This window comes from Accipiter gentilis, chromosome 7 (genome assembly GCF_929443795.1).
Source record: "Accipiter gentilis chromosome 7, bAccGen1.1, whole genome shotgun sequence".
In the NCBI taxonomy this organism is placed as follows: domain Eukaryota; kingdom Metazoa; phylum Chordata; class Aves; order Accipitriformes; family Accipitridae; genus Astur; species Astur gentilis.
Window position 1 is genome coordinate 12,948,192 of NC_064886.1, and position 6,000 is coordinate 12,954,191.

Sequence of the window (6,000 nt, forward strand, 5' to 3'; positions counted from 1 at the left end):
GCACAATGCCGTACCACAGAAGATTTTTCAGAACCTTTCCAGCTCTACTGCCTGTCAGGGAAATGTCTAAATATTTTTTTTTTCCCCAAATACTTTTTTCATCAGAACTGGAAAGGGGGAAAAAAAAATGTAAAAAATCATGAAAACACTGAAATCCACATTAGGGTTTGAACAAAAGCAGCATCTCGTAATTGGGAGGAGGCTGCACCCTCAGACCCCCCAAGGGACAGATCCACACGCCTCTCCTGGGGCTTTGCCGGGTTGTAGCGTACCATAAAGCCCTGTTTCCATCCTACTGATGGGAGGTGAAGCACGTGGAGTCCCAGGGGGATGATTTGCCTTGCTATCTCCTGAGGATATCCACCGCCAGCAAAGAAACAGGGACCAGAGCAGAGCCAGGCTCTACTTGTGTCCCAGATAACGCTGTCACCCCACAGAAACCAGGCTCATCCCGGCAAGCTCAGTAGAGAGGCCAAAGGGTGAAGGAGATATGTCAGAGCTTCCCTCCTGCTGTTAAAAGCAGGACTGTGACGCCCAGGAGGGACAAGTGTCCAGGAGACCTTCCCCTGCTGGCCCCAGCTCTGCTCTCTGTCACTCACAATCAGCTGCCGGGAGCTGTGGCAAAACCTCTCAAGTGCAAATCAGGAGAAAAAAAAGTGAATTAAAAATTAAAAATAAAATTAAAAATAAAAAAATAAAATAAAATAAAACAAAACAAAATAAAATATAAAATAAAATAAAATATAAAATAAAATAAAAGTAAAGTAAAATAAAAAATAAAACACATTTTAAAATTTTAAAAAATCTCCTTGACTTGCAAGAGTGCTTGGGTTAACTTGGAGCTTGTTTTCCAGCATGTTGCCTTCGAGGTTGGATGGTTTGTGGTGGGGAAAGGCACAGAAGCCTGTTTCCCTGCAGCCTGGCGTGAATTGAGCGCTGGGGCTGAGCCCCAGCGCTGCGAGGATGGGCTGCAAGCAGCACCCGAGGGCTGAGCATCACCCTGGGTCGTTGCTCGTGACATCCCTCGCTCCCTCTCCAGCCGTCCCACCACCAGCGCTGCCATCTCTCCCGAGGGGGCTGCGCGAGTCCCCTGACCAAGCTTGGCAAGACAATGCTTATCTTTCCAAGAGGGTCATTGCCAGAGGCCAAATTATGACCCGGCAGCCAAACCGCAGCTTCCCCTTTCCAGCAGCACTAGAGTCAGCATCATGTGCCTTGGGTGATGCTGTGCTCCCTCCCTCCGCTTTCCTTCTTTATGTGCAAGAATTTAAAAAAAAAAAGAAAAAAAAAAAAGGCACAGAATGAAAAAAAAGCGCAAGGAGCCTGGCCTCATGGAGCCCTGCAAATTCAAGCCAGGGCCAGCTTCAGGGAGGAAAAGACCAGCAAAATCTGCTCCAGCAGCAGTCAAGGCTAATTAAATAACAAATGCATCCATTCCCAAAGGATTTGGCAATTTCTAGCTGCAGCTGCTGCTGACCTGCGATGCAACCTTGGGCTGCAGCCAACTGTTGTTACCTCTCTCACGGTGGCTCAGCACCCCAAAACCCAGGGTAAAGCTTGCTGCTGCAGGTACCCCGTTTTGCACGACTGTCTGCATTCTCCCATCAGCTCGGCCGGGGACCGCCAGGTGCCACGGGGCACATCCCGGGGACTGTTCGCCCCATGCTCTCCCTTCCCACTGGTTCCCCTGCCCTAAAGTCGAAGTCACTCATGCAGAAAGTACCTGCCAGCTCTTAACATCTCTGGGCACACGGGACTAATCCCATTTTACAGATTAAGGAAGCATCTTGCCGCGTGATGGGTTGGAAATAGCACGCGACTCCCTTCCCCGCTCCGACCCATGGCCATCCCCATTGCTCTCTGCTGCCTTGCCAGGGCTGGGACACCCATTTTATTGTGTTAGCCCTAATCCCAGGATTCCGTTCCTCGCGTTCCCTAGGTGCGGGGCTCGGTTTGTCCTGTTCAGTCCCAGGGACGACCTGCCACCTCCCTCCCCACTCCCTCTTGCCCAGCACCCGGTCTCTCCCTCCCAGGGCCGGGCACCCGCTGCACACCCACCTCCACTGCCTAATCCCCCCTAATCCTCATTGCTGCCTCCGGGTTGGAAAGCCCTTATCGAGCTCCCTTGTCTAACTCAGGAGCAGAGATAACTCGCTATCTCCCACCCCAATCTCTTCTATAGTCTATTTTCTTCCTGCCCAGAGTTGATTTCCCTCACCTAATTGCCCGGAAAGCTCTTTTCCCTTCCTCTAATCAGTCTGGAGCAGACTTTCTCTAGATAATTGTGCTGAGACCTGATCACCCTTCTCATCTCCGTTTCTCCAACATTCCCATTTCTTCACTAAACTCATCTGCCAGAGCTGTGTTCCTTGGTCTAATTATTTCAAGGCTCTGTTGAGTTACTTAATTGCTTGCTCGTCTGGCACCCGTGTCTGAAAGCTCCCAGAGCATCTGGGACGGGACTTGGGTCTGAGTTACCCTGGTACAACTGTGTTTCCAGTGAATAAACTTGCTCCAGGTGTGCGACGGTGTGAGCCCAGAGCAAAACCTGCTTTTAAAAAAATAAATTATCTGAAATTAAGAACTTGCTGCTTCTCTTGGTTGGAGGAGCAAGACCTCCTTGGCCAGAGGAGCAGCAGCTTGGAGATGCTTTGCTGCATCCCACGATGAGTTGCACAGGGCTCACATTAGCCACAGCCATGAATAAACTCATCTTTAGGCCAGGCTGTGAATTTACCCATGCTAATGTCAAGCTGAAATAGTCCATTAAACTCAGCCCATTGCCCCAGGTCCCCACAGCCCTTGGAGGATCCAACTGGGACCGTTTTCCTCCCAACCCGTCCCAGCTGCTCCACCAGCCCCATGGTAGGAGCTGTAGTGGTTGGTTTTACCAGCTCTGCTCCCCTATTCTTCTTATCACCCAGCCTTGTCCTCTTTCCCAGGCTAATTGATCCACTGTTTTGTTTTCTTATCAAATTGCTCTCAGTCTCTGATGCTCCTTTAATCAATTCTCAGCTCTATCTGTACCAAGGACCGCTGGGAGACCTTTATTTGCAGCCACCACTGTATCTAATCACTCGGGGACTTTACCTAATTGGTGTAAAACCTGATTTCTTTCTCTAATCGCTCCGAGGCCCTGATTCACTTATCTAATCGCTCCAAAGCCCAGGCCTTGCACACCTCTCCCTGGAGCTCCAGCATATCCTCCTCCATCGGTTCCCCCCCCGCCCCCCACAGGTGGCTTGGCTCTCTTGATTCCCTAATCCCTCGGCTGCTTGATCTCTTTAACTAATCCAGCCAAGATTTGGCACCCTTGCTCGGCTGCTCCCCTAACTCAGCGTCGGGAGGAGTAAACCCACCGCCAAGTGATTTGCTCCATCTTCTCCCCCCGCAGCAAAGCACAAACTTGCCACAGTTGGGTTTTGGCCTCCTCCTCCCCTCCGACGGTCCCCTGGGAAAGGCGACACACATCCCCAGCACCCGGTCCCCTCGGGGTGCGATGACCACCCCAGCGATGAAGGCACAGGTGTGTCTTGCAGCCCCCCCAGGGGTCACCCCCCACCAGAGGAATCTCCCCTCTCTGCCGGGACAGGGTGCACCAGCTCAACCAGTTCCCAGTCTGCTGCACCCACTGGGCTGGGCACGGGGAGGGGACAGTGACGGGACAGAGGTGAACGGCAGCCCAGAGTTTGCCTCCCCTTGCAACGCCGCTTCTGTGGTGTTCGGCTGCATCGGCCCTCGTACCAAAAGGGACCCGATGTCGCCTTCGCGGGCTGCAGCACAGCTCGCCCGAGCCCTTTCTTCCATCCTGGTGAGTCACGTCCGCTGATTCAAGCGAAAGAAGTTGATGGGGGGAGGCGGGAACCATTCACGAGCGCCAGCCTGGAAGGATCCCAAGGCTGAGGACAAGGTGGCAGGAGCAGAGGGGAGATTTTTTTTTTTTTTTCTGTGGAGTTTCACAGAAGAATGAGTACTCTCCCGGGCTGGCTTGCAGCATGCTGCTCGCCAAGCCCCAGAGCATGCAGCCCAGCAGGTCAGGGGAAGGGGCCAGCAGTGTCCAAATCCTGCCTCCCTGCTCCAGCAAACACTCGCACTCTCGCCTCAGAGACAGGGCAGACCCCAGACCTTCCCTGACCTCATGCCTGTTGCTCCGGTCCCCTCCGGCTGGTGGTTTCAACCCCGGAGCTCATTCTTTCCTCTGGAGCATCCGTGCTGAGCAAAAGCTTCCCCTTCCCATGGCTGGCGAGGCCACGGTCCCCAGCCCACGCTGGCTCAGCGGCACAAGGTCACTTCTGCCTCACCCTCAGTGGGAGCCGCATGGGGTGACTCACGACCAGCTCCTGTTTCTGCTCAGCCCCACGCAGTGAAGTTTTTTGGGACGGAAAGCGCTGCCCTCCCCCCGCATCCTAGGAGTTGGATGCAGCTTCAAGTCCCAGCTCCAAACTCTTATTGCTTCAGTTTGCCTTGTTCCCGAGACTTGGGCTGAAGCTGCACCCAAAGATGCTGTGATGGAAACCATACACCAAGGAGGGGATGGGGCTACGCAGGGCTGGAAGCAAAGGAAAAGGGAATGTGGGTCTCACGTGGTAGCTACAGCAAGGATGCAAGATTGCTGGGGCCTGATCCTTGCTCTCTCCATTTGGAAAAGGCAGTTTGGGATTTTTCAGACTCCGCATTTTGGGATTTTTCAGACTCTCATCAGAGCAAAGTGGTGTTTCCCCCCATCCCACCTCAGCGTCCCCCCACCACTCCCCCGAGATGGTTCCAGCTGCCACCAAAGCCCCCCCTGCTCCTAGGGTGGGAGGACACAGTGGGAAGCAGGTGGATACCCTGCCCCTTCCCAGGTCCCTGCCCTCTGCACGGGGCTGGGAGCATGTTCCCAGAACCGAGCAGTGGGAATTTGGTGTGTTTATTTGCAATCCAGTGCTGACCCCAGGACTGGTAGGAGAATGAGTCAGCTTCCAGTTCAGGGCAGGATTCCTCATCAGTCCTCTCCTTTCAGTTAAAACAAGCGCCATTTGGAGATGCAGCAATTAAATTAAATTTCATTAAATTGGCACTTCTAAGCAGCGACAGGCTGCAACCTTTCCGCACCGACACTTCTTGTGCAAAGTGGGATGGAAAGCAAGAGAGCCCCCAAACCGCTGGCTTGCAGGGATAACTACCAAAGCACTGGGGTCTGCCGGCTCTGGAAGGACTATGGCCACGTCCCTGAGGAGCTCAGTTCTCCTGCTGCAGCCTCCAAAGAGTTAACACACATCTCTGGTGCTGCTTTGGCTGCACAGAGAGGTTCCCGGCCCCCAGGGGCAAAGTCTTCACCCACCCCCTGATTGCTGTGCCCTGGGGATGCCGCGGGGCACACACAGCTCCTGCTCTGATGGATGTCAGCTCTCACACAGCTCCAGGGGCTGCAGGAGGGAGCGAGGGACTCTGAGAGCATCACCATCCTCCCCAAGCCCGCTCTTGGCCCCTCTCCCCTCCTCGGTCATGCTCTTCTGCCCTGGTCACCCCAGCCCCAACCTGACCCTCGGGAGCCCAGTTCCGTCCCTCTCTGCCCATACAAGCAGCAGCCGCCTCCACCCTATGCTGCCCAGCCTGCAAAGCAGGAGATGAAGCTCCAGGAGATAGAAACCAATTTAACTCTCCCTGCATTAGGCCACGGTTCAGTGCACCAGTATAAGAGGAATGACTCCTGTCCTGGATAGATATGTGTGCACCCACCCACAGCATTACCCGACGCCCTTGCAACCCCTCCTGCGAGCTCTGCATGGTGCTGCACAGCAGCAGCCACCCCTCCATGATACTGCTGGGTTGCTCTCTTTCTTCTGGACAAGAAGGAAGGCAATGAGCCCAGATACTCCCTGGGCAGCCCAGGGCTGGCTGCTTTCCCCCTGTGAGCGAGGATAACCCATCAGACCTTTAAGCCACGTTTCTCTGCTCAGCTCAGATCCGGGTCCCTCTCAGAGGATGCCATGGCCCAGGGGTGCAAAACAAGCACCC